At 55.7% G+C, this 26,726-nt stretch overlaps 1 long non-coding RNA gene across 1 annotated transcript; it reads left to right on the top strand.

Annotated features, from left to right (window-relative positions):
- The first annotated feature begins 15,114 nt into the window (after positions 1-15,114).
- LOC148139629 (uncharacterized) lies at positions 15,115-26,444 on the top strand. The gene is made up of 3 exons (XR_015753563.1): positions 15,115-15,808; positions 24,177-24,408; positions 26,240-26,444. It is a non-coding gene; the product is annotated as an uncharacterized LOC148139629 (long non-coding RNA).
- The last annotated feature ends 282 nt before the right edge of the window (positions 26,445-26,726 follow it).

Raw genomic sequence — 26,726 nt, 5'->3', positions numbered from 1 at the left:
TCTGGTTGGAACACTCCTGCTTCCAAGTTCAAACACCGAGAGCATTCAGTTCCTGATTCATTGTGTTGGATCAGATTTGGACTGTTTTTGGTTTGGTTTGAGTTTCCTTTCTCTGGCCCTCTCCTGATCCCCTGGAAAAGAAGTTTATAAAAGTGATCACTGTCAGGACAGGAGAGAAGTTCAGACCATTTCCAGTATTGGTGAATTATTTGTCCCTGTCATGTTCCACACCCGCCCCCCCCAACCCCGAGCTGTGAATGCCTGTCACCCACCCCCCAGAGCTGTGAATGCCTGTCCCCCCCACCCCCAGAGCTGTGAATGCCTGTCACCCACCCCCCAGAGCTGTGAATGCCTGTCCCCCCCACCCCCAGAGCTGTGAATGCCTGTCCCCCTCCCCCCAGAGCTGTGAATGCCTGTCCCCCCCACCCCCAGAGCTGTGAATGCCTGTCCCCCCTCCCCCAGAGGTGTGAATGCCTGTCTCCCCTCCCCCAGAGCTGTGAATGCCTGTCACCCACCCCCCAGAGCTGTGAATGCCTGTCCCCCCCACCCCCAGAGCTGTGAATGCCTGTCCCCCTCCCCCCAGAGCTGTGAATGCCTGTCCCCCCCACCCCCAGAGCTGTGAATGCCTGTCCCCGCCCCCAGAGCTGTGAATGCCTGTCCACCCCCACCCCCAGAGCTGTGAATACCTGACCCCCTCCCCCGAGCTGTGAATGCCTGTCCCCCCCCCCCCCCCCCACCCGCAGAGCTGGGAATGTCAGCACCCCCCAACCCCAGAGCTGTGAATGCCTGTCTCCCCTCCCCCAGAGCTGTGAATGCCTGTCTCCCCTCCCCCAGAGCTGTGAATGCCTGTTCCCCCCCCAAGCTGTGAATGCCTGTCTCCCCTCCCCCAGAGCTGTGAATGCCTGTTCCCCCCCTCCCCCAGAGCTGTGAATGCCTGCCCACCTACCCCCAGAGCTGTGAATGCCTGACACCCCCACCCCCAGAGCTGTGAATGTCTGTCACCCCACCCCCACAGCTGTGAATGCCTGTACTCCCCCAGAGCTGTGAATGCCTGTCCCCCCTCCCCCAGAGCTGTGAATGCCTGTCCTCCCACCCCCAGAGCTGTGAATGCCTGTACCCCCACCCCTAGAGCGGTGAATGCCTGTCCCCCCTCCCCCAGAGCTGTGAATGCCTGTCCCCCCCCTCCCCCAGAGCTGTGAATGCCTGTCCCCCCACCCCCAGAGCTGTGAATGTCTGTCCCCCCCATCCCAGAGCTGTGAATGCCTGTCCCCCCTCATCCAGAGCTGTGAATGCCTGTCCCCCTCCCCCAGAGCTGTGAATGACTGTCCCCCCAACCCCTAGAGCTGTGAATGCCTGTTCCGCCCCCAGAGCTGTGAATGCCTGTACCCCCCCAGAGCTGTGAATGCCTGTCACCCACCAGAGCTGTGAATGCCTGTCCCCCCTCCCCCAGAGCTGTAAATGACTGTCTCCCCCTCCCCCAGAGCTGTGAATGCCTGCCCCCCTCCCCTAGAGCTGTGAATGCCTGCCCCCCCTCCCCCAGAGCTGTGAATGCCTGCCCCCCCTCCCCCAGAGCTGTGAATGCCTGTCCCACCCCACCCCCAGAGCTGTGAATGCCTGTCCCCCCTCCCCCAGAGCTGAGAATACCTGTCCCCCCCTCCCCCAGAGCTGTGAATACCTGTACCCCCCAGAGCTGTGAATGCCTGTACTCCCCCAGAGCTGTGAATGCCTGTACCCCCCCAGAGCTCTGAATGCCGGTTCCCACCCCAGAGCTGTGAATGCCTGTCCATCCCCTCCCCAGAGCTGTGAATGCCTGCCCCCCCTCCCCCAGAGCTGTGAATGCCTGTCCCCCCCTCCCCCAGAGCTGTGAATGCCTGTACCCCCCCAGAGCTCTGAATGCCTGTTCCCCCCCAGAACTGTGAATGCCTGTCCCCCCTCCCCCAGAGCTGTGAATGCCTGCCCCACCTCCCCCAGAGCAGTGAATGCCTGTACCCCCCCACCGCTAGAGCTGTGAATGACTGTCCCCCCTCCCCCAGAGATGTGATTGCCTGTCCCCCCTCCCCCAGAGCTGTGAATGCCTGTCCACCCTCCCCCAGAGCTGTGAATGCCTGTCCCCCCCTCCCCCAGAGCTGTGAATGCCTGTACCCCCCCAGAGCTCTGAATGCCTGTTCCCACCCCAGTGCTGTAAATGCCTGTTCCCCCCCAGAACTGTGAATGCCTGTCCCCCCTCCCCCAGAGCTGTAAATGCCTGTCCCCCCTCCCCCAGAGCTGTGAATGCCTGCCCCACCTCCCCCAGAGCAGTGAATACCTGTACCCCCCCACCGCTAGAGCTGTGAATGACTGTCCCCCCTCCCCCAGAGATGTGATTGCCTGTCCCCCCCCCCAGAGCTGTGAATGCCTGTCCCCCCTCCCACAGAGCTGTGAATGCCTGTTCCCCACCACCCCCAGAGCTGTGAATGCCTGCCCTCCCCAGAGCTGTGAATGCCTGTCCCCCCCTCCCCCAGAGCTGTGAATGCCTGTTCCCCCCGCCCAGAGCTGTGAATGCCTGTACCCCCGCAGAGCTGTGAATGCCTGTACCCCCCCAGAGCTGTGAATGCCTGTACCAACCCCCCAGAGCTGTGAATGCCTGTCACCCCCCTCCCCCAGAGCTCTGAATGCCGGTTCCCAACCCAGACCTGTAAATGCCTGTTCCCCCCCAGAGCTGTGAATGCCTGTCCATCCCCCCCCCCAGAGCTGTGAATGCCTGTCACCCCTCCCCCAGAGCTGTAAATGCCTGTTCCCCCCTCCCCCAGAGCTGTGAATGCCTGTCCCCCCACCCCCAGAGCTGTGAATGCCTGTCACCCCCACCCCCAGAGCTGTGAACGCCTGTCCCCCCTCCACCAGAGCTGTGAATGCCTGTCCCCCCTCCCCCAGAGCTGTGAATGCCTGTTCCCCCCCCCGAGCTGTGAATGCCTGTCTCCCCTCCCCCAGAGCTGTGAATGCCTGTTCCCCCCCTCCCCCAGAGCTATGAATGCCTGCCCACCTACCCCCAGAGCTGAGAATGCCTGACACCCCCACCCCCAGAGCTGTGAATGTCTGTCACCCCACCCCCAGAGCTGTGAATGCCTGTACTCCCCCAGAGCTGTGAATGCCTGTCCCCCCCTCCCCCAGAGCTGTGAATGCCTGTCCTCCCACCCCCAGAGCTGTGAATGCCTGTACCCCCACCCCTAGAGCGGTGAATGCCTGTCCCCCCTCCCCCAGAGCTGTGAATGCCTGTCCCCCCCCTCCCCCAGAGCTGTGAATGCCTGTCCCCCCACCCCCAGAGCTGTGAATGTCTGTCCCCCCCATCCCAGAGCTGTGAATGCCTGTCCCCCCTCATCCAGAGCTGTGAATGCCTGTCCCCCTCCCCCAGAGCTGTGAATGACTGTCCCCCCAACCCCTAGAGCTGTGAATGCCTGTCCCCCTCCCCCAGAGCTGTGAATGCCTGTCCCCCCATCCCTAGAGCTGTGAATGCCTGCCCCCCTACCCCAGAGCTGTGATTCTCTGTCCTCGCTCCCCCAGAGCTGTGAATGCCTGTTCCGCCCCCAGAGCTGTGAATGCCTGTACCCCCCCAGAGCTGTGAATGCCTGTCACCCCCCAGAGCTGTGAATGCCTGTACCCCCCCCCCCCAGAGCTGTGAATGCCTGTTCCCACCCCAGTGCTGTAAATGCCTGATCCACCCCACTGAGCTGTGAATGCCTGTCCCCCCTCCCCCAGAGCTGTAAATGCCTGTCCCCCCTCCCCCAGAGCTGTGAATGCCTGTCCCCCCCTCCCCCAGAGCTGTGAATGCCTGCCCCCCTCCCCTAGAGCTGTGAATGCCTGCCCCCCCTCCCCCAGAGCTGTGAATGCCTGTACCCCCCCAGAGCTCTGAATGCCTGTTCCCACCCCAGTGCTGTAAATGCCTGTGCCCCCCCAGAACTGTGAATGCCTGTCCCCCCTCCCCCAGAGCTGTAAATGCCTGTCCCCCCTCCCCCAGAGCTGTGAATGCCTGCCCCACCTCCCCCAGAGCAGTGAATACCTGTACCCCCCCACCGCTAGAGCTGTGAATGACTGTCCCCCCTCCCCCAGAGATGTGATTGCCTGTCCCCCCCCCCCAGAGCTGTGAATGCCTGTCCCCCCTCCCACAGAGCTGTGAATGCCTGTTCCCCACCACCCCCAGAGCTGTGAATGCCTGCCCTCCCCAGAGCTGTGAATGCCTGTCCCCCCCTCCCCCAGAGCTGTGAATGCCTGTTCCCCCCGCCCAGAGCTGTGAATGCCTGTACCCCCGCAGAGCTGTGAATGCCTGTACCCCCCCAGAGCTGTGAATGCCTGTACCAACCCCCCAGAGCTGTGAATGCCTGTCACCCCCCTCCCCCAGAGCTCTGAATGCCGGTTCCCAACCCAGACCTGTAAATGCCTGTTCCCCCCCAGAGCTGTGAATGCCTGTCCATCCCCCCCCCCAGAGCTGTGAATGCCTGTCACCCCTCCCCCAGAGCTGTAAATGCCTGTTCCCCCCTCCCCCAGAGCTGTGAATGCCTGTCCCCCCTCCCCCAGAGCTGTGAATGCCTGTTCCCCCCCCGAGCTGTGAATACCTGTCTCCCCTCCCCCAGAGCTGTGAATGCCTGTTCCCCCCCTCCCCCAGAGCTGTGAATGCCTGCCCACCTACCCCCAGAGCTGAGAATGCCTGACACCCCCACCCCCAGAGCTGTGAATGTCTGTCACCCCACCCCCAGAGCTGTGAATGCCTGTACTCCCCCAGAGCTGTGAATGCCTGTCCCCCCCCTCCCCCAGAGCTGTGAATGCCTGTCCTCCCACCCCCAGAGCTGTGAATGCCTGTACCCCCACCCCTAGAGCGGTGAATGCCTGTCCCCCCTCCCCCAGAGCTGTGAATGCCTGTCCCCCCCCTCCCCCAGAGCTGTGAATGCCTGTCCCCCCACCCCCAGAGCTGTGAATGTCTGTCCCCCCCATCCCAGAGCTGTGAATGCCTGTCCCCCCTCATCCAGAGCTGTGAATGCCTGTCCCCCTCCCCCAGAGCTGTGAATGACTGTCCCCCCAACCCCTAGAGCTGTGAATGCCTGTCCCCCTCCCCCAGAGCTGTGAATGCCTGTCCCCCCCATCCCTAGAGCTGTGAATGCCTGCCCCCCTACCCCAGAGCTGTGATTCTCTGTCCTCGCTCCCCCAGAGCTGTGAATGCCTGTTCCGCCCCCAGAGCTGTGAATGCCTGTACCCCCCCAGAGCTGTGAATGCCTGTCACCCCCCAGAGCTGTGAATGCCTGTACCCCCCCCCCCCAGAGCTGTGAATGCCTGTTCCCACCCCAGTGCTGTAAATGCCTGATCCACCCCACTGAGCTGTGAATGCCTGTCCCCCCTCCCCCAGAGCTGTAAATGCCTGTCCCCCCTCCCCCAGAGCTGTGAATGCCTGTCCCCCCCTCCCCCAGAGCTGTGAATGCCTGCCCCCCTCCCCTAGAGCTGTGAATGCCTGCCCCCCCTCCCCCAGAGCTGTGAATGCCTGCCCCCCTCCCCCAGAGCTGTGAATGCCTGTCCCACCCCACCCCCAGAGCTGTGAATGCCTGTCCCCCCTCCCCCAGAGCTGTGAATGCCTGTCCCCCCTCCCCCAGAGCTGAGAATACCTGTCCCCCCCCTTCCCCAGAGCTGTGAATACCTGTACCCCCCAGAGCTGTGAATGCCTGTACTCCCCCAGAGCTGTGAATGCCTGTACCCCCCAGAGCTCTGAATGCCGGTTCCCACCACAGAGCTGTGAATGCCTGTCCATCCCCTCCCCCAGAGCTGTGAATGCCTGTACCCCCCCAGAGCTCTGAATGCCTGTTCCCCCCCAGAACTGTGAATGCCTGTCCCCCCTCCCCCAGAGCTGTGAATGCCTGCCCCACCTCCCCCAGAGCAGTGAATGCCTGTACCCCCCACCGCTAGAGCTGTGAATGACTGTCCCCCCTCCCCCAGAGATGTGATTGCCTGTCCCCCCTCCCCCAGAGCTGTGAATGCCTGTCCACCCTCCCCCAGAGCTGTGAATGCCTGTCCCCCCCTCCCCCAGAGCTGTGAATGCCTGTACCCCCCCCAGAGCTCTGAATGCCTGTTCCCACCCCAGTGCTGTAAATGCCTGTTCCCCCCCAGAACTGTGAATGCCTGTCCCCCCTCCCCCAGAGCTGTAAATGCCTGTCCCCCCTCCCCCAGAGCTGTGAATGCCTGCCCCACCTCCCCCAGAGCAGTGAATGCCTGTACCCCCCCACCGCTAGAGCTGTGAATGACTGTCCCCCCTCCCCCAGAGATGTGATTGCCTGTCCCCCCTCCCCCAGAGCTGTGAATGCCTGTCCCCCCTCCCACAGAGCTGTGAATGCCTGTTCCCCACCTCCCCCAGAGCTGTGAATGCCTGCCCCCCCAGAGCTGTGAATGCCTGTCCCCCCCTCCCCCAGAGCTGTGAATGCCTGTTCCCCCCGCCCAGAGCTGTGAATGCCTGTACCCCCGCAGAGCTGTGAATGCCTGTACCCCCCCAGAGCTGTGAATGCCTGTACCAACCCCCCAGAGCTGTGAATGCCTGTCACCCCCCAGAGCTGTGAATGCCTGACCCCCCTCCCCCAGAGCTCTGAATGCCGGGTCCCAACCCAGACCTGTAAATGCCTGTTCCCCCCCAGAGCTGTGAATGCCTGTCCATCCCCTCCCCCAGAGCTGTGAATGCCTGGTCCCACCCCAGTGCTGTAAATGCCTGTTCCCACCCCAGAGCTGTGAATGCCTGTCACCCCTCCCCCAGAGCTGTAAATGCCTGTTCCCCCCTCCCCCAGAGCTGTGAATGCCTGTCCCCCCACCCCCAGAGCTGTGAATGCCTGTCACCCCCACCCCCAGAGCTGTGAACGCCTGTCCCCCCTCCACCAGAGCTGTGAATGCCTGTCCCCCCTCCCCCAGAGCTGTGAATGCCTGTCCCCGCTCGCCCAGATCTGTGAATGCCTGTCCCCCCCACCCCTAGAGCTGTGAATGGCTGCCTCCCTCCCCCAGAGCTGTGAATGCCTGTAACCCTCCACCGCTAGAGCTGTGAATGCCTGTCCCCCCACCCCCAGAGCAGTGAAAGCTTGTCCCCACCCCCAGAGCTGTGAATACCTGTCCCCCCTCCCCCAGAGCTGTGAATGCCTGACCCCCACACCCCCAGAGCTGTGAATGTCTGTCTCCCCCACCCCCAGAGCTGTGAATATCTGTCCCTTCCTTCCTACAGAGCTGTGAATGACTGTCCTCCCCCAGAGCTGTGAATGCCTGTCGTCCCACCCCCAGAGCTGTGAATGCCTGTCCCCCCACCCCTAGAGCGGTGAATGCCTGTCCCCCCTCCCCCAGAGCTGTGAATGCCTGCCCCCCCTCCGCCGAGCAGTGAATGCCTGTCCCCCCCACCCCCAGAGCTGGGAATGTCAGCCACCCCACCCCCAGAGCTGTGAATGCCTGTCCCCCTCACCCCCAGAGCTGGGAATGTCAGCCACCCCAACCCCAGAGCTGTGAATGCCTGTCCCCCCACCCCTAGAGCGGTGAATGCCTGTCCCCCCTCCCCCACAGCTGTGAATGCCTGTCCCCCCCACGCCTAGAGCTATGAATGCCTGTCCCCCCTCCCCCAGAGCTGTGAATGCCTGTCCCCCCACCCCTAGAGCTGTGAATGCCTGTCCCCCCTCCCCCAGAGCTGTGAATGCCTGTTCCCCCAACCCCCAGAGCTGTGAATGCCTGTCCCCCCTCCCCCAGAGCTGTGAATGCCAGTCCCCCCTCCCCCAGAGCTGTGAATGCCTGTCCCCCCACCCTTAGAGCGGTGAATGCTTGTTCCCCCCTCGCCCAGAGCTGTGAATGCCTGTCCCCCCCTCCCCCAGAGCTGCGAATGCCTGTCCCCCCTCCCCCAGAGCTGTGAATGCCTGTCCCCCATCTCCCCCAGAGCTGTGAATGCCTGTCCACCCCCCAGAGCTGTGAATGCCTGTCCCCCCTCACACAGAGCTGTGAATGCCTGTTCCCCCCCAGAGCTGTGAATACCTGTCCCCTCTCCCCCAGAGCTGTGAATGACTGTTCCCTCCCAGAGCTGTGAATGCCTGTAACCCCCATCGCCTAGAGCTGTGAATGCCTGTCCCCCCTCCCCCAGAGCTGTGAATGCCTGTTCCCCCAACCCCCAGAGCTGTGAATGCCTGTCCCCCCTCCCCCAGAGCTGTGAATGCCAGTCCCCCCTCCCCCAGAGCTGTGAATGCCTGTCCCCCCACCCTTAGAGCGGTGAATGCTTGTTCCCCCCTCGCCCAGAGCTGTGAATGCCTGTCCCCCCCTCCCCCAGAGCTGTGAATGCCTGTCCCCCCTCCCCCAGAGCTGTGAATGCCTGTCCCCCATCTCCCCCAGAGCTGTGAATGCCTGTCCACCCCCCAGAGCTGTGAATGCCTGTCCCCCCTCACACAGAGCTGTGAATGCCTGTTCCCCCCCAGAGCTGTGAATACCTGTCCCCTCTCCCCCAGAGCTGTGAATGACTGTTCCCTCCCAGAGCTGTGAATGCCTGTAACCCCCATCGCCCAGAGCTATGAATGCCTGTCCCCCCTCCCCCAGAGCTGTAAATGCCTGTCCCCCCTCCCCCAGAGCTGTGAATGCCTGCCCCACCTCCCCCAGAGCAGTGAATGCCTGTACCCCCCCACCGCTAGAGCTGTGAATGACTGTCCCCCCTCCCCCAGAGATGTGATTGCCTGTCCCCCCTCCCCCAGAGCTGTGAATGCCTGTCCCCCCTCCCACAGAGCTGTGAATGCCTGTTCCCCACCTCCCCCAGAGCTGTGAATGCCTGCCCCCCCAGAGCTGTGAATGCCTGTCCCCCCCTCCCCCAGAGCTGTGAATGCCTGTTCCCCCCGCCCAGAGCTGTGAATGCCTGTACCCCCGCAGAGCTGTGAATGCCTGTACCCCCCCAGAGCTGTGAATGCCTGTACCAACCCCCCAGAGCTGTGAATGCCTGTCACCCCCCAGAGCTGTGAATGCCTGACCCCCCTCCCCCAGAGCTCTGAATGCCGGGTCCCAACCCAGACCTGTAAATGCCTGTTCCCCCCCAGAGCTGTGAATGCCTGTCCATCCCCTCCCCCAGAGCTGTGAATGCCTGTCCCCCCCCCCCCCCTCCCAGAGCTCTGAATGCCTGGTCCCACCCCAGTGCTGTAAATGCCTGTTCCCACCCCAGAGCTGTGAATGCCTGTCACCCCTCCCCCAGAGCTGTAAATGCCTGTTCCCCCCTCCCCCAGAGCTGTGAATGCCTGTCCCCCCACCCCCAGAGCTGTGAATGCCTGTCACCCCCACCCCCAGAGCTGTGAACGCCTGTCCCCCCTCCACCAGAGCTGTGAATGCCTGTCCCCCCTCCCCCAGAGCTGTGAATGCCTGTCCCCGCTCGCCCAGAGCTGTGAATGCCTGTCCCCCCCACCCCTAGAGCTGTGAATGGCTGCCTCCCTCCCCCAGAGCTGTGAATGCCTGTAACCCTCCACCGCTAGAGCTGTGAATGCCTGTCCCCCCACCCCCAGAGCAGTGAAAGCTTGTCCCCACCCCCAGAGCTGTGAATACCTGTCCCCCCTCCCCCAGAGCTGTGAATGCCTGACCCCCACACCCCCAGAGCTGTGAATGTCTGTCTCCCCCACCCCCAGAGCTGTGAATATCTGTCCCTTCCTTCCTACAGAGCTGTGAATGACTGTCCTCCCCCAGAGCTGTGAATGCCTGTCGTCCCACCCCCAGAGCTGTGAATGCCTGTCCCCCCACCCCTAGAGCGGTGAATGCCTGTCCCCCCTCCCCCAGAGCTGTGAATGCCTGCCCCCCCTCCGCCGAGCAGTGAATGCCTGTCCCCCCCACCCCCAGAGCTGGGAATGTCAGCCACCCCACCCCCAGAGCTGTGAATGCCTGTCCCCCTCACCCCCAGAGCTGGGAATGTCAGCCACCCCAACCCCAGAGCTGTGAATGCCTGTCCCCCCACCCCTAGAGCGGTGAATGCCTGTCCCCCCTCCCCCACAGCTGTGAATGCCTGTCCCCCCCACGCCTAGAGCTATGAATGCCTGTCCCCCCTCCCCCAGAGCTGTGAATGCCTGTCCCCCCACCCCTAGAGCTGTGAATGCCTGTCCCCCCTCCCCCAGAGCTGTGAATGCCTGTTCCCCCAACCCCCAGAGCTGTGAATGCCTGTCCCCCCTCCCCCAGAGCTGTGAATGCCAGTCCCCCCTCCCCCAGAGCTGTGAATGCCTGTCCCCCCACCCTTAGAGCGGTGAATGCTTGTTCCCCCCTCGCCCAGAGCTGTGAATGCCTGTCCCCCCCTCCCCCAGAGCTGCGAATGCCTGTCCCCCCTCCCCCAGAGCTGTGAATGCCTGTCCCCCATCTCCCCCAGAGCTGTGAATGCCTGTCCACCCCCCAGAGCTGTGAATGCCTGTCCCCCCTCACACAGAGCTGTGAATGCCTGTTCCCCCCCAGAGCTGTGAATACCTGTCCCCTCTCCCCCAGAGCTGTGAATGACTGTTCCCTCCCAGAGCTGTGAATGCCTGTAACCCCCATCGCCTAGAGCTGTGAATGCCTGTCCCCCCTCCCCCAGAGCTGTGAATGCCTGTTCCCCCAACCCCCAGAGCTGTGAATGCCTGTCCCCCCTCCCCCAGAGCTGTGAATGCCAGTCCCCCCTCCCCCAGAGCTGTGAATGCCTGTCCCCCCACCCTTAGAGCGGTGAATGCTTGTTCCCCCCTCGCCCAGAGCTGTGAATGCCTGTCCCCCCCTCCCCCAGAGCTGTGAATGCCTGTCCCCCCTCCCCCAGAGCTGTGAATGCCTGTCCCCAATCTCCCCCAGAGCTGTGAATGCCTGTCCACCCCCCAGAGCTGTGAATGCCTGTCCCCCCTCACACAGAGCTGTGAATGCCTGTTCCCCCCCAGAGCTGTGAATACCTGTCCCCTCTCCCCCAGAGCTGTGAATGACTGTTCCCTCCCAGAGCTGTGAATGCCTGTAACCCCCATCGCCCAGAGCTATGAATGCCTGTCCCCCCTCCCCCAGAGCTGTGAATGCCTGTCCCCCCACCCCTAGAGCGGTGAATGCCTGCCCCCCCCCCAGAGATGTGAATGCCTGTCCACCCCACCCCCAGAGCTGTGAATGCCTGTCCCCCCTCCCCCAGAGCTGTGAATGCCTGTCCCCCCCTCCCCCAGAGCTGTGAATGCCTGTCCCCCCCTCCCCCAGAGCTGTGATTGCCTGCCCCCCCTCCCCCAGAGCTGTGAATGCCTGTCTCCCACCTCCCCCAGAGCTGTGAATGCCTGTTCCCCCCAGAGCTGTGAATGCCTGTCCCCCCCTCCCCCAGAGCTGTGATTGCCTGCCCCCCTCCCCCAGAGCTGTGAATGCCTGTCTCCCACCTCCCCCAGAGCTGTGAATGACTGTTCCCCCCCAGAGCTGTGAATGCCTGTAACCCCCATCCCCCAGAGCTGTGAATGCCTGCCCCCCCTCCCAGAGCTGTGAATGCCTGTACCCACCCTCCCCCAGAGCTGTGAATGCCGGTTACCACCGCAGAGCTGTAAATGCCTGTTCCCCCCCAAAGCTGTGAATGCCTGTCCCCCCTCCCCCAGAGCTGTGAATGCCTGCCCCCCTACCCGCAGACCTGTGAATGCCTGTCCGCCCCTCCCCCAGAGCTGTGAATGCCTGTCCCCCCCACCCCCAGAGCTGTGAATGTCTGTGCCCCCCACCCCCAGAGCTGTGAATATCTGTCCTCGCCCAGAGCTATGAATGCCTGTCCCCCCACCCCCAGAGCTGTGAATGCCTGTCCCCCCACCCTTAGAGCGGTGAATGCCTGCCCCCCCCCCCAGAGCTGTGAATGCCTGTCCACCCCACCCCCAGAGCTGTGAATGCCTGTCCCCCCACCCCCAGAGCTGTGAATGCCTGCCCCCCCCCAGCTGTGAATGTCTGTCCCCCCCTCCCCCAGAGCTGTGAATGCCTGTCCCCCCCTCCCCCGAGCTGTGAATGCCTGTCCCCCCCCCAGCTGTGAATGCCTGTCCCCCCCTCCCCCAGAGCTGTGAATGCCTGTCCCCCCCTCCCCCAGAGCTGTGAATGCCTGTCCCCCCTCCCCCCGAGCTGTGAATGCCTGTCCCCCCTCCCCCAGAGATGTGAATGCCTGTCCCCCCTCCCCCCCAGCTGTGAATGCCTGCCCCCCCCCAGAGCTGTGAATGCCTGCCCCCTCCCCCAGAGCTGTGAATGCCTGTCCCCCCCACCCCCAGAGCTGTGAATGCCTGTCCCCCCTCCCCCCGAGCTGTGAATGCCTGGCCCCCCTCCCCCAGAGATGTGAATGCCTGTCCCCCCTCCCCCCAGAGCTGTGAATGCCTGTCCCCCCCACCCCCCGAGCTGTGAATGGCTGTCCCCCCTCCCCCAGAGATGTGAATGCCTGTCCCCCCTCCCCCAGAGCTGTGAATGCCTGTCCCCCCTCCCCTCGAGCTGTGAATGCCTGTCCCCCCCTCCCCTCGAGCTGTGAATGCCTGCCCCCCCTCCCCCAGAGCTGTGAATGCCTGTCCCCCATCCCCCCGAGCTGTGAATGCCTGTCCGCCCCACCCCCAGAGCTGTGAATGCCTGTCCCCCCCTCCCCCCGAGCTGTGAATGCCTGTCCCCCCTCCCCCAGAGCTGTAAATGCCTGTCCCCCCCTCCCCCCGAGCTGTGAATGCCTGTCCCCCCTCCCCCAGAGATGTGAATGCCTGCCCCCCTCCCCCAGAGCTGTGAATGCCTGTCCCCCCTCCCCAGAGCTGCGAATGTCTGTCCCCCCCTCCCCCAGAGCTGTGAATGCCTGTCCCCCCCCCCAGAGCTGTGAATGCCTGTCCTCCCACCCCCAGAGCTGTGAATGCCTGCCCCCCTCCCCCAGAGCTGTGAATGCCTGTCCCCCCTCCCCCAGAGCTGTGAATGTCTGTCCCCCCTCCCCCAGAGCTGTGAATGCCTGTCCCCCCCCTCCCCCAGAGCTGTGAATGCCTGTCCCCCCCTCCCCCAGAGCTGTGAATGCCTGTCCCCCTCCCTCCCCCAGAGCTGTGAATGCCTGTCCCCCCCACCCCCAGAGCTGTGAATGCCTGTCCCCCCCCTCCCCCAGAGCTGTGAATGCCTGTCCCCCCTCCCGCAGAGCTGTGAATGCCTGTCCCCCCCTCCCCCAGAGCTGTGAATGCCTGTCCCCCCCCTCCCCCAGAGCTGTGAATGCCTGTCCCCCCTCCCCCAGAGCTGTGAATGCCTGTCCCCCCCTCCCCCAGAGCTGTGAATGCCTGTCCCCCCCACCCCCAGAGCTGTGAATGCCTGTCCCCCCACCCCCAGAGCTGTGAATGCCTGTCCCCCCCTCCCCCAGAGCTGTGAATGCCGGTCCCCCCTCCCCCAGAGCTGTGAATGCCTGTCCCCCCCCTCCCCCAGAGCTGTGAATGCCTGTCTCCCCTCCCCCAGAGCTGTGAATGCCTGTCCCCCCTCCCCCAGAGCTGTGAATGCCTGTCCCCCCTCCCCCAGAGCTGTGAATGCCTGTCTCCCCTCCCCCAGAGCTGTGAATGCCTGTCCCCCCCTCCCCCAGAGCTGTGAATGCCTGTCCCCCCTCCCCCAGAGCTGTGAATGCCTGTCCCCCCTCCCCCCGAGCTGTGAATGCCTGGCCCCCCTCCCCCAGAGATGTGAATGCCTGTCCCCCCTCCCCCCAGAGCTGTGAATGCCTGTCCCCCCCACCCCCCGAGCTGTGAATGGCTGTCCCCCCTCCCCCAGAGATGTGAATGCCTGTCCCCCCTCCCCCAGAGCTGTGAATGCCTGTCCCCCCCTCCCCCAGAGCTGTGAATGCCTGTCCCCCCCTCCCCTCGAGCTGTGAATGCCTGCCCCCCCCAGCTTTGAATGCCTGTCCCCCCCTCCCCCAGAGCTGTGAATGCCTGTCCCCCCCTCTCCCAGAACTGTGAATGCCTGTCCCCCCTCCCCCCGAGCTGTGAATGCCTGTCCCCCCTCCCCCAGAGATGTGAATGCCTGTCCCCCCTCCCCCCAGAGCTGTGAATGCCTGCCCCCCCCTCCCCCAGAGCTGTGAATGCCTGTTCCCCCTCCCCCCGAGCTGTGAATGCCTGTCCCCCCCACCCCCAGAGCTGTGAATGCCTGTCCCCCCCTCCCCCCGAGCTGTGAATGCCTGTCCCCCCTCCCCCAGAGCTGTAAATGCCTGTCCCCCCCTCCCCCCGATCTGTGAATGCCTGTCCCCCCTCCCCCAGAGATGTGAATGCCTGCCCCCCTCCCCCAGAGCTGTGAATGCCTGTCCCCCCCCCCAGAGCTGTGAATGCCTGCCCCCTCCCCCAGAGCTGTGAATGCCTGTCCCCCCTCCCCAGAGCTGTGAATGTCTGTCCCCCCCCTCCCCCAGAGCTGTGAATGCCTGTCCCCCCCCCCAGAGCTGTGAATGCCTGTCCTCCCACCCCCAGAGCTGTGAATGCCTGCCCCCCTCCCCCAGAGCTGTGAATGCCTGTCCCCCCCTCCCCCAGAGCTGTGAATGCCTGTCCCCCCCTCTCCCAGAACTGTGAATGCCTGTCCCCCCTCCCCCCGAGCTGTGAATGCCTGTCCCCCCTCCCCCAGAGCTGTGAATGCCTGTCCCCCCCTCTCCCAGAACTGTGAATGCCTGTCCCCCCTCCCCCCGAGCTGTGAATGTCTGTCCCCCCCCCCCCGGGTCAGTCCCACAGGCCCCGCCCCACAGGCCCCGCCCCATGTCCATTGTCTCCATTGTCTCCGTCACTGGGACCGCAGGCCCCGCCCACTCGCGTGCGTCACCAGAATAACCGCGCATGCGCCTCGTCCCAAACAAAATGGCGGCCACGGCCCAGGTCCCGGGAATTAAACTCAGGGCTGAAACCGCGGGACCCGCTAATACTTCGCGGGACCTTTACTCGGCATTACCAAGACTGATCGCACCACCTCTCCCACCGCTGGCTCTATTATTCCTCCAGAACCACCCTCTCCCCGCCATGGTCTGGAGACTGAAAATGGGGCCTTCAGTCAATGTGCGCATGCTCCAACCTGCTCTATCGGCGCCTGCGCACAGGCGTCCTTTGGGATAGACATCGCGCGCCCTCTTCAGGAATGTCCATGAACTTCACCCTGCAGCCAGGTCTCAGGGAGGACCATTCAGTCAGACTGTGGTCTTCTCTCACTCACTCTCCTTCTCTTCAATTAGCTTCACAGATTATGTGAAGGGGACAGTCTGTGGTCAGGAAACAGAACCAGGTATCATATTAGAATTGGAAAGATTGAGTTTTATTTTATGTTTGGAATATTGTTCAACTCTGAACTTGGAAGGAGAAAAGACCAAGTGAGGAGAAACTGTGCACCTGTCCAGTGTGTGGGTGAAATCATCTGAACTGTCAAGATATAATCACAGTCACGCTGGGAGAAAGTATGGAAATATGAGGACAGTGAAGGAGGATTCAAATCCCCACCTCAACTGGAAATTCATCAATGCACTCACACTGAGGAAAGGCCATTCACCTGCTCCAAGTGTGGGAAGGGATTCACTCAGTCTTCTCAACTGCAGGCAGACCATAGAGTTCACCCAGATAAAAGACCTTTTAAAATGACAAGACTGTGGAAAATGTCACAGAAATTCTGGGCAACTGAAGTGCCCCATTGACGTATTCGAACAGAGGAGAGACCATTCAGGAGTTCTCACTGCGGCATTAAGTTCAGGCAATCATTTCAACTCACTACACACCAGCGAGATCACACTGGGTAGAGGCTGAGAACCTGCTCTGACTGCAGCAAGGCGTTCATTCAGTCATCCAGCTGCAGATATATCGGCAAACCCAGACGGTTCCCCTGAGCCGAATGAGAAGGCATTCTGTACCATATCCTATGTGCAAAAACACCGGTGAGTTCATACAAGGGTGAGACCATTTTGTTGCGCCGTGTTTAGGGAGGGATTTACTCACTCTTCTGTCCTACTGGGAGGCCAGTGAGTTCACACTGAGACCAGGCCTTTTAAATGTCCAGACTGTGGGAAGTGCTTTAAAGGTTCCAGGAAACTGATGTTCCACCAACATGTTCACAATGATGAGAAACCTTTCTGGGGCTCTCACTGCAGGACCAGGTTCAGTCAATCATCTGACATCAAACATCAGTGAATTCACACCAGGGAGAAGCCATTCACCTGCTCCGTGTGTAAGAAGGGTTTGCTCACTCATTCCACCTGCTGAGACACCGACGTGTTCATAAAGAACTGCAGCAATGAGATTGTGCTGTTAACCACACCCAGGCCCAAGCCATGTTCACTGAGTCTGTTTATGCTCAGGTTAATTAACCTGTGTGAGACAGGTTTAATATTTTAGATAAAAGTCAAATAAATTAGTTTTGCATTAGATATATTGAGCCATTTTAGCATCTCTGATGCAAGTTAGTTCCTTTTTGAAGGGATCACCCCCACTGTGGCACCCCCATTGGCCCGACTGAAGGTTGAAGGTTCATTGATTAAGAACTCCCGAAATGGACTGGAGGACAGTCAAGTTTCAGTATCTTAAGGAATAGCTGGTGAGAAACAAGAGAAAACCTGACTGAAGTCTGGGCTTTCCTTGACAGTGTACATCTAGGGGTGAATGATACCTGACTCCCTGATCTGTCTGACATTCAACCAGGTTGGTACAAGATGGGCTCCGTTTCTTCGAGAATAGGGACAAATATTCCTCACAACTGAAGGCATTAAATGTAGCCATTAGAGAAGTGGAAAGGTCTTATAAAAAAGATAGTGAATTATTGTTATAGAACTGAACAAAACCGAAATGTTGCTAAAAGAAAAACAAAATTGAACATTTCTGCCCTACACTGGTCAGGATTAGAAGACAAGTAAGCAAACTGAAACAGGGAAAACCAATTGATGAGTGATAGGGATTGCCATGGAGATGGAGCAAAAGCTATCAGGATTTGGGTAATCCACGATGGAGGATGGGAAAAGCTTTGGCTGTAAGAACTGCTTGCTTTTAGGGTATATTAGATGTTGGAAGTGAGTTTCTCGAATTCCACAAGCAACAATTACTGTTTTTTAAGCTGTTGCATTGTTTTGGAAGTTTGGGAGAAAAGATCAAAACAATGACGCTTTAAAAAGGAGGAAGTGAACAAAGGTAGTGACCACATGGTCAGGGAGAGAGACAGAGAGGGAGAGAGACAGAGACAGAGAGAAAGAAACCTACACTGCTGACTGACACAGCAGTGAATCTGCACAGTTACTGCCTTTGCTGTTTGAGTTCAAGTGTTTCCGGACATTGGGGTGCGTTGGAGAAAAATTGACAAACAGTGAAATTCACAGCTGTCATCCGAAGAAACTATGTTGGAGAGCACACAGCACAGGAGCAGATAAGTGCATGGTTTTTAAGTGTAATATTGCTGTCGTTTTTAATAGTGAATGGAGTTGGTTATTTTTCGTTTTTTTTAGATCTGTCCTTTGATTAAAATTAAAAAATATGAAACATAGATACTAAGTTAGACTGGATTAGTGTTTTTTTTAGTGCATAAGACTATGCTATTTTCTGGAGGTTGTTAAGGTACAAAGATGGCCTTGAGTGGAGTGATGTGCTCTTCCTGTCAGCTGTTGGAGATTAGGGAGAGTTTCCTTAATACTGATGATGATGTCAGCAGTAAGTGTGTTTGGTTCTGAACCCTATCAGATCGCATCGATCAGTTGGAGCGGCAGTTTGAGGCAATGAGGAATTTACAGGAGCTAGGGGCATCTGACGGATGGTAGTTTTAAGGAAGGGAGAAAAACCAGGAAAAGTAGGAGAGGGAGGTAGGTAGTGTAGGAGTTTCCTGTGACTAACCCCATCTCAAACAAGTATGTTGTTTTGGAAAATGTAGGGGGTGATTGCCTTTCAGGAGAAAGCAGCATGAACGGTCAAGTTTCTGGGACCGAGCCAGGCTGTAATGTAACAAGGGGTATGTCAGGTACCAAGCGATCGATTGTGAGAGGGGACTCTCTAGTAAGAGGCACAGACAGATGTTTCTGCGGCCGACAGCGATAAATCAGAATGGTGTGTTGTCTCCCTGTTTCCAGGATCAAGGCAGAATATTCTCAAAGGGCAGTGGGACCAGCAGCAGGTCACTGTGCACACTGGAACCAATCACACAGGAAGGAAAAAGGATGAGATGCTGAAGAGAGGAGAAAGAAAGTGAGGCAGGAATTTTAAAAGGAGGTCCTCGAGGGTAGTAATATCTGGATTACTCCCGATGCTGTGAGTTAGTGAGGCTAGGAATAGGAGGATCGAGCAGATGAACGTCTAGGAAAAAGTGAAGACTGCAGATGTTGGAGATCAGAGTCGAGAATGTGGTGCTGGAAAAGCACAACAGGTCAGGCAGCATTTGAGCAGCAGGAGAATCGACATTTTGGGAAAACGTCCTTCATCAGGAATGAGGCTGTGAGCCAAGGAGGTGGAGAGATAAATGGAAGGGGGTGGGCCTGGGGTAAGGTAGCTGAAAGTTCATTAGCTGGATGGAGTTGGGGGTAAAGGTGAAAGGTCGGAGGGGAGGGTGGAGTGGATAGGTGGGAAGGAAGATTGACAGGCAGGACAGGTCATGAGGGCGGTGCCAATTGGAAGGTTGGGGCTGGGATTGGGGGGGGGTGATGTTGAGGGGGAGGAGAAATGAGGAAACTGGTGAAATCCACATTGATAGTGTGTGGTTGCAATGTCCCAAGGCAGAATGTGAGGCATTCTTTCTCCAGGTGTCGGGTGGTTAGGGTTTAGTGATAGAGGCCCAGGACCTGCATGTCCTCGGCAGAGTGGGAGGGGGAGTTGAGAGGTTTTCAGCCACAGGGTGGTGGGGTTGGTTGGTGCGGTTGGTTGGTGCGGGTGTCCCGGAGATTTTCTCTAAGAGCTCAACAAGTAGGTGACCTGTATCCCCGATGTAAAGGAGACTGCATCGGGAGCAACGGATACAGTAAATGACGTGTGGAAGTGCAGCAAAAGCTCTGATGGGTGTGGAAGGCTCCTTTGGGGCATTTGGGAAGTGAGAGGGAGTTCGGGACACAGGTTTTGCAATTCCTGTGGTGACAGAGGAAGGTGCCAGGAGGGGAGGGTGGGTTGGTGGGGTATGGGGTGTGGACCTGACAAGGGAGTTGCGGAGGGAATGGTTTTTACAGAAAGTAAATAAGGGTGTGGAGGGAAATATATCTCTGGTGCTGGGGTCCATTTGTAGGTGGTGGAAATGGCAGAGGATGATGAAATGTATCCTGAGGTTGGTGAGATGGAAGGTGAAGATCAGGGGGATTCTGTCCTTGTTTAGCTGTGGGAGCCAGTGGGTTTGTAGAAGATGTCTGTGTTGAGTCGGTCACTGTTGATGGAGATGGAGAGCCCCAGGAAGGGGAGGGAGGGCAGTGTCCAAATGAATGTATAGCTGTGGAGCTGGTGTATGGGAGAAGGGATCACATTTTAGATCACTAGAAGCCCTTCTCGGGTAGGAGTGACCTATACAAGAAGGATGGGTTGCACCTGAATTGGGAGGGAATTAGAGGGAGATTGCTGCAGTTGCTTGGGAGGATTTAAAGTAATAAGGTGGGGGTGTGGGACCCTGGGAGATAGTGAGGAAAGAGATCAAACTGAGACTGGTACAGTTGGGAAGAAGAGCAAGTCAAACAGTCAGGGCAGGCAGGGACAAAGCAGAGAACAAGGTAGGACCGATAAATCAAACTGCATTTACATTAATGCAAGGGGCCTAACAGGGAAGGCAGATGAACTCAGGGCATGGTTAGGAACATGGGACTGGGATATGAGAGCATTTACAGAAACATGGCTCAGGGATGGACAGAACTGGCAGCTTAATGTTCGAGGATACAAATGCTACAAGAAGGATAGAAAAGGAGGCAAGACAGGAGGAGGGGGTGGGGGGGGGGGGGGGGGGAGTGGCGTTTTTCATAAGCGATAGCATTACAGCTGTACTGAGGAAGATATTTCTGGGAATACATCCGGGAAGTCATTTGGGTGGAAGTGAGAAATAAGAAAGAGATTATTCCCTTTTCGGGACTGTACTATGGAGCTCCACAAAGTCAGCGGGAAATTGAGAAAATAATTTGTAAGGAGATCTCGGTTATCTGTAAGAATAATAGGGTGGTTATGGTAGGGGATTTTAACTTTCTAACTGTAGACTGGGACTGCTGTAGTGTTAAGGGTTTAGATAGAGACGAGAAAGTGAGGTCTGCAGACGCTGGAGATCAGAGCTGAAAATGTGTTGCTGGAAAAGCGCAGCAGGTCAGGCAGCATCCAGGGAACAGGAGAATCGACGTTTTGGGCATAAGCCCTTCTTCTTCAGATAGAGAGGAATTTGTTAAGTGTTTCCAAGAAGATTTTCTGATTCAGTGTGTGGATGAACCTACAAGAGAAGGTGTAAAACTTGACCCACTCTTGGGAAATAAGGCAGGGCAGGTGAGTGAGGTGTCAGTGGGGGAGCACTTTGGGGCCAGCGACCAGAATTCTATTAGTTTCAAAATAGTGATGGAAAAGGATAGACAGGATCTAACTGTTAACATTCTAAATTGGATAAAGGACAATTTTGGCAGTATTAGGTAAGAACTTTGAAAAGGTGATTGGGTGCGGAGTTTTGCAGGTAAAGGAATGGCTGGAAAATGATGAAGTTTTCAAAAATGAGATACCGAGACAGAGTGTTCCTGTTGGGGTGAAAGGCAAGGATGGTCGGTGTGGGGAATGCTGGGTGACTATAAAAATTGAGGGTTTGGTCAAGAAAAAGAAGGAAGCATATGTAAGGTAGAGACAGAATAGATCGTGTGAATCCTTAGAGTATAAAGGCAGTAGGAGTATACTTAAGAGGGAAATCATGAGGGCAAAAAGGGGGCATGAGATAGCTTTGGCAAATGGGATTAAGGAGAATCCAAAATGATTCTACAAATACATTAATGATAAAGGGGTAACTAGGGAGACAATAGGGCCCTTCAAGGATCAGCAAGGCAGCCTGTGTGTCGAACCGCAAGAGATGGGGGAAATACAAAAGAAGTATTTGCATCAATGTTTACTGTGGGGAAGGACATGGAAGATATAGAATGTGGGAAAATAGATAGTGACATCTTGAAAAATGTCCAGATTACAGAGCAGGAGGTGCTGGATGTCTTAAAATACATAAAGGTGGGTAAATCCTCTTGCTGAGATATTTGTATCGTCGATAGTCACAGGTGTGGTGCTGGACGACTGGAGGTTGGCTAACGTAGTGCCACTGTTTAAGAAGCGTTGTAAGGACAATCCAGGGAACTACAGCCCAGTGAGCCTGACCTCGGCGGTGGGCAAGTTGTTGGAGGGAATCCTGAGGGACAGGATGTACATGTATTTGGAAAGGCAAGGACTGATTCGGGATAGTCAACATGGCTTTGTGCGTGGGAAATCATGTCTTACAAACTTGATTGAGTTTCTTGAATAAGTAACAAAGAGAATTAGTGAGGCAGAGCGATGGACGTGATTTATATGAACCTAAGTAAGGCATTTGGCAAAGTTCCTCATGGGAGACTGGTTAGCAAGATTAGATCTCATGGAATAAAGGAAGAACAAGCCACTTGGATACAGAACTGGCTTGAAGGTAGAAGACAGAGGGTGGTGGTGGATGTTTGATCATCGGATGGAGGCCTGTGACCAGTGATGTGCCACAAGGATCAGTGCTGGATCCACTGCTATAAGATTTGGGTGTGAGCATAGAGGTATATGTAGTAAGTTTGCAGATGACACCAACATTGTCGGTGTAATGGACAGCGAAGAAGGTGACCTCAGCGTATAACGGGATCTTGATCAGATGGGCCAATGGGCCAAAGGTTGGTCGATGGAGTTTAATTTAGATAAATGCAAGGTGCTGCATTTTGGAAAGGCATATCAGGGCTGGGCTTACACACTTCATGGTCATGTCCTGGGGAGTGTTGTTGATCAAAGAAACCTTGGAGTTCATAGTTCCGTGGAAGTGTAGTCCCAGGAAGACAGCATAGTGAAGAAGGCATTGAGTATGCTTCCCTTTGTTGGTCAGAGCATTGAGTATAGGAGTTGGGAGGTCATGTTGCAGCTATACAGGGCAATGGTTAGGCCACTGTTAGAATATTGCGTGCAATTCTGGTTTCCCTCCTAAAGGAAGGAAGCTGTGAAACTTGAAAGGGTTCAGAAAAGATATACAAAGAAGTTGCCAGGGTTGGAGGGTTTGAGCGACAAGGAAAGGCTGAAGAAGCTGCAGCTGTTTTTCCTGGAGCGTCGGTGTCTGAGGGGTGACCTTATAGAGGTTTGTAAAATCATGAGGGGCATAGTTCGGGTAAATAAGGTTTTCTTTGTTTAAAGGAAATGTGACATTGACGTTCCAGGTGTGATTCAGTTGGTTAAACCACTCTGCATTAAGCCAAACAGAATTTATTTAAACACTACGGTTGAAACACAAACAAAAGAAAGTGGCATTAAGAATAAGTAAACGATTGGAAAACATAACCGACTACTTGATACATTAACTTACTCATTTCCTGATCCAATGTTGTAACATCTCATAAACACACCCCTTGGCAAAAAGGTAAATTCAAACTCGTATTCTTACAGGCGGAGGGAACAACATCCAGAGAAATGTCCGAGTGCTCAGTTAGGAATCATTTACTGAAACTTGCAACCTTCTGATACTCAAAACATCTTGGGATTGCTGCAGCGAGACCAAAACTAGAAGAACCTGAACTGGCCACTCTTTTTCCATTGTTAAACTGCTTTTAAGAAAAGCCTACAGGCACTCTAGACTCTTTGGCACCTCTGCCTTTACAATCCCTCTTCAAAAAAACACAGGCCAAAGTAACCTTTTGAAAGTGACAGCATCCTCACACCACCACACCCCCCACTTCCCCTGCCCCCCTGACACACACTCACACACCACACACACAAACACACACAGAGTCTCTCTCTCTCTCTCTCTCTCTCTCTCTCTCTCTCTCTCTCTCTCTCTCTCTCTCTCTCTCTCTCTCTCTCTCTCTCTCACACTCACACACACACACACATGGTCTTTCCCTCTGTCATGCACAGACATGGTCTTTGTTTGTGCGTCTGACGGTCTCTCTTTCTCTCTCACACACAGGCATGATTTCTCTCTCTCACACGCACATACACACAGGCATGTGTTTCTCTCTCTCTCTTTCTCTCTCACTCACTCACTCATTCTCACACATACACACACTCAGGCATAGTGTTTCTCTCTCTCTTATACACACACACATACGGTCTTTCTCTGTCTCTCTCTCTCTCACACACAGGCATGGTCTTTTTCTCTCTCTCTTTTCACTCACTCTCAAACACACACACTCTTAGGCATAGTGTTTCTCTCTCTCTTACACACACACACACACAGATATATGGTCTTTCTCTCTGTCTCTGTCTCGATCTCTCTCTCTCGATCTCTCTCTCTCGATCTCTCTCTCTCGATCTCTCTCTCTCGATCTCTCTCTCTCGATCTCTCTCTCGATCTCTCTCACACACACAATGAACTATTATCTTTTATTCATTTTATGGGTTGTGGGTGTCACTGGCTGGCCAGCATTTTATGCCTCTCCCTAGTTGTCCTTGAGAAGGTGGAGGTGAGCTGCCGCCCTGAACTACTGTGGTCCACCTGCTGTGGGTTAACCCCCAATGCCATTAGGGAGGGAATTCCAGGCCTTTGACCCAGTGACAGTGATGGAACGGCATTATATTTTCAAGTCAGGATGGTGCGTGACTTGGAGGGGAACTTGAAGGTAGTGCAGTTCCCACACATCCGCTGCCCTAGTTCTTCTAGATGGAAGTGGTTGTGGGTTTGGAAGGTGCTGTCTGAGGATCCTCGATGAATTTATGCAGTGCATCATGTAGATAGTAGCAGCAGTGTGTACTGAGCATGTGTGGTGGAGGGAGTATACACTTGTGGATGTGGGCTGCTTTTCCTGGATGGTGTCAAATTTGTTGAGTGTTGATGGGGTTGCACCCATCCAGGCAAGTTGGGAGTATTCCATCACACTTCCAACTTGTACATTGTAGATGGTGGACAGGCTGCAGTATTCCTTGCTGCAGTATTTCTAACTTCTGACCTGCTACTGTAACTACTGTGTTTGTGGTAAGTGCAGTTGAGTTTCTGGTCAATGATAACCCGCAGGATGTTGACATTATGGGATTCAGTGATGGTAACACCATTGAAAGCCAAGGGGCAGTGGTTGGATTGTCTTTTACTTTTGATGGAAACGTTTCTTGCCACTTGTCAACCCACGCCTTGATATTGTCCAGATCTTGTAGCATTTGAACATGGACACCCCAATCTGAGGAGTCGTGAATGGTGAACATAGTGCAATCATCGGCGAACATCCCCACTTCTGACCTTGTGATGGAGGGGAAGGGCATTGATGAAGCAGCTGAAGATGGTCGGGCCGAGGACACTCCCCTGAGGGTCTCCTGCAGAGACGTCCTGGCCCTGAGGTGAATGACCTCCAACAATCACGACCATCTTCCTATGTGTCAGGTATGACTCCAACCATCAGAGAGTTTGCACCCATTGATTCCCGATTTCCGATGGTTCCTTGAAGCCACATTCAATCGAGAGCAGCCTTGATGTCAAGGGCTGTCACTCTCACCTTCCCTCAAGCACCCAGCTGTTTTGTCCATATTTGAGTCAAGGCTGTAATGAGGTCAGGAGCTGACTGGCCCTGGCAGAACCCAAACTGGGCATCACTGAGCAGCTTATTTCTGAGCAAGTGCTGCTTTACAGCACTGTTCATGATACTTGCCATCACTTTACTAATGATCGAGAATAGACTGATGGGGCGTTAATTGGCTGGGTGGAATTTGTCCTGTTTTCTTTGTGTGTACAGGACATCCCTGGGCAAGTTTCAGCATTGTTGGTTACGTACCCATGTTGTAATTTTACTGCAACATTAATAAGAGACAAAGATGATTTCATTTTAAAACCCTTAGTCTTAATCTATTATTACGCGACAATACACGCAAATTGCATCAACTGTAACCATGCATTACTGCATTCTGTTTCTGTCCATTTACTCCTGCAACCAACTCCCTCCATCTTACATCATCCAAGTTGTGACAACACATCAGCAATTACATTTTCTCATCCTGCCACGTGTATCAGTTTCAAATTGAATGGCTGCAGTAATAAGCTCCATGTAAACCATCTGGAAGTGCAGTCCTTACATTTCTCCAAAAGCTTTAATGGGTTATGATCAGTACAGACAATTGTACAAGACCCATTACTAACAATATAAATGTTGGAACACCAAGCTCAAGGTCTCCTCAATCATGGAATATTCCTGATAAATATTCAGTTTCCTGATGAAATAACCAATGGGGCTTCCTATCTTCTCATCGTCGTCTTGTAAGAATACAGCACCAACACCCACATCAATAGCCATCTCGAGTAGCTTTGTGTAATTAGGTGCAGCTAACACTGGGGCAGTGGTTAACACAGCTTTCAGGCTGGCAAATGCCTTCTGACATTCTACTGTCCGCTAAAATATCCAGCACTTCTTCAATTAGTCAGTCAGTGGAGCAACCACACTACTACAATTTTGTACAAACTTCTGGTAAACCTGTTCACTGCCAGGAATCATAGTCCTGCTCTCTTTGTCAATGTTATGGTTGGGACCATATGTCCATGCCTGATAACAGGGCCCAGACACATGACTCGGACTTTGGTGAATTCACGCTTATCCACGTTTATCACCAGCCTGCCTCCCAAAGTCAATTAAATAGTTCCAATAAAGGCTGCAAATGTTCCTTCCCTGTGTGACTAAAAGAGCACAAGTTTGTCGATGTACATCATACAACTGGATAACCCAGGAATGACTTGATTGGTTACCCTTTGAAATGTGGCTGGCACATTTTCCATACCAACTGGCATGACTTTAAGTTAACAAAAGCCGAAATAGTCTTCACTCCTTCGGATAAAGGTACCTGCCAGTATCCTCTGAGCAAGTATAAATTACAAATCTAAGTTGCTTGTCCTACCTTTTCCAATACAGCCTTCCCAATGTGGAATCGGATATGAATCAGACTCTGCAACCGCATTCACTTTGCAACAGTCTGCACACAACCATGGGTACCATCTGGCTTTGGCACCATTACTATGGCTGAGCTCCAGTTGCTGCAACTCACTTTGATTCTGTTGTTTTTGGAACATCCGTTCAGTCTGTCTTTGAACATATGCCAACTTTCTTTGGCGTAAGTGTGTAAGGATATTGCATAATTGGAGCCAACTCCCCCTCTCAATTTAATCATTCACAGTTCAAATATGTGGTCGTTGAACTCTGACTCACTAATTTCTCCTTATTTATTTTCAGTGGTCCTCTCAGCTCATGCCCCAAAACTCATTGATGTACAAATGGAATTCCTTTATCCAGTCGTTTGGATTGTCTTGACAATAAGCCCTCGATATGGTCTTCTCTAAGCTCACTAATGGTCTTTAAAGTTTAACGCCACCTTTCGAACACTCCCTTACCATGCTTGTTGGTAAGCAGGTGATAAGCTACCCATGCTGAAAATGTGTTGCTGGAAAAGCGCAGTAGGTTAGGCAGCATCCAAGGAACAGGAGAATCGACGGTTCAGGCATAAGCCCTTCTTCAGGAATCTTCCTTTTTCCTGAAGAAGGGCTTATGCCCGAAACGTCGATTCCCCTGTTCCTTGGATGCTGCCTGACCTGCTGCGCTTTTCCAGCCACACGTTTTCAGCTCTGATCTCCAGCACCTGCAGTCCTCACTTTCTCCTCCGATAAGCTCCCCATACCTTCCATGCATACATTTGATGTAAAATGTGACCCTTGACCTGATT

This window comes from Chiloscyllium plagiosum, unplaced genomic scaffold, assembly GCF_037043375.1.
Source record: "Chiloscyllium plagiosum isolate Xiang-an unplaced genomic scaffold, Cpla_swu_hap1 HiC_scaffold_38, whole genome shotgun sequence".
In the NCBI taxonomy this organism is placed as follows: domain Eukaryota; kingdom Metazoa; phylum Chordata; class Chondrichthyes; order Orectolobiformes; family Hemiscylliidae; genus Chiloscyllium; species Chiloscyllium plagiosum.
The sequence above is the reverse complement of the archived record's forward strand: the minus strand, read 5'-3'. Positions and strand labels throughout refer to the sequence as shown.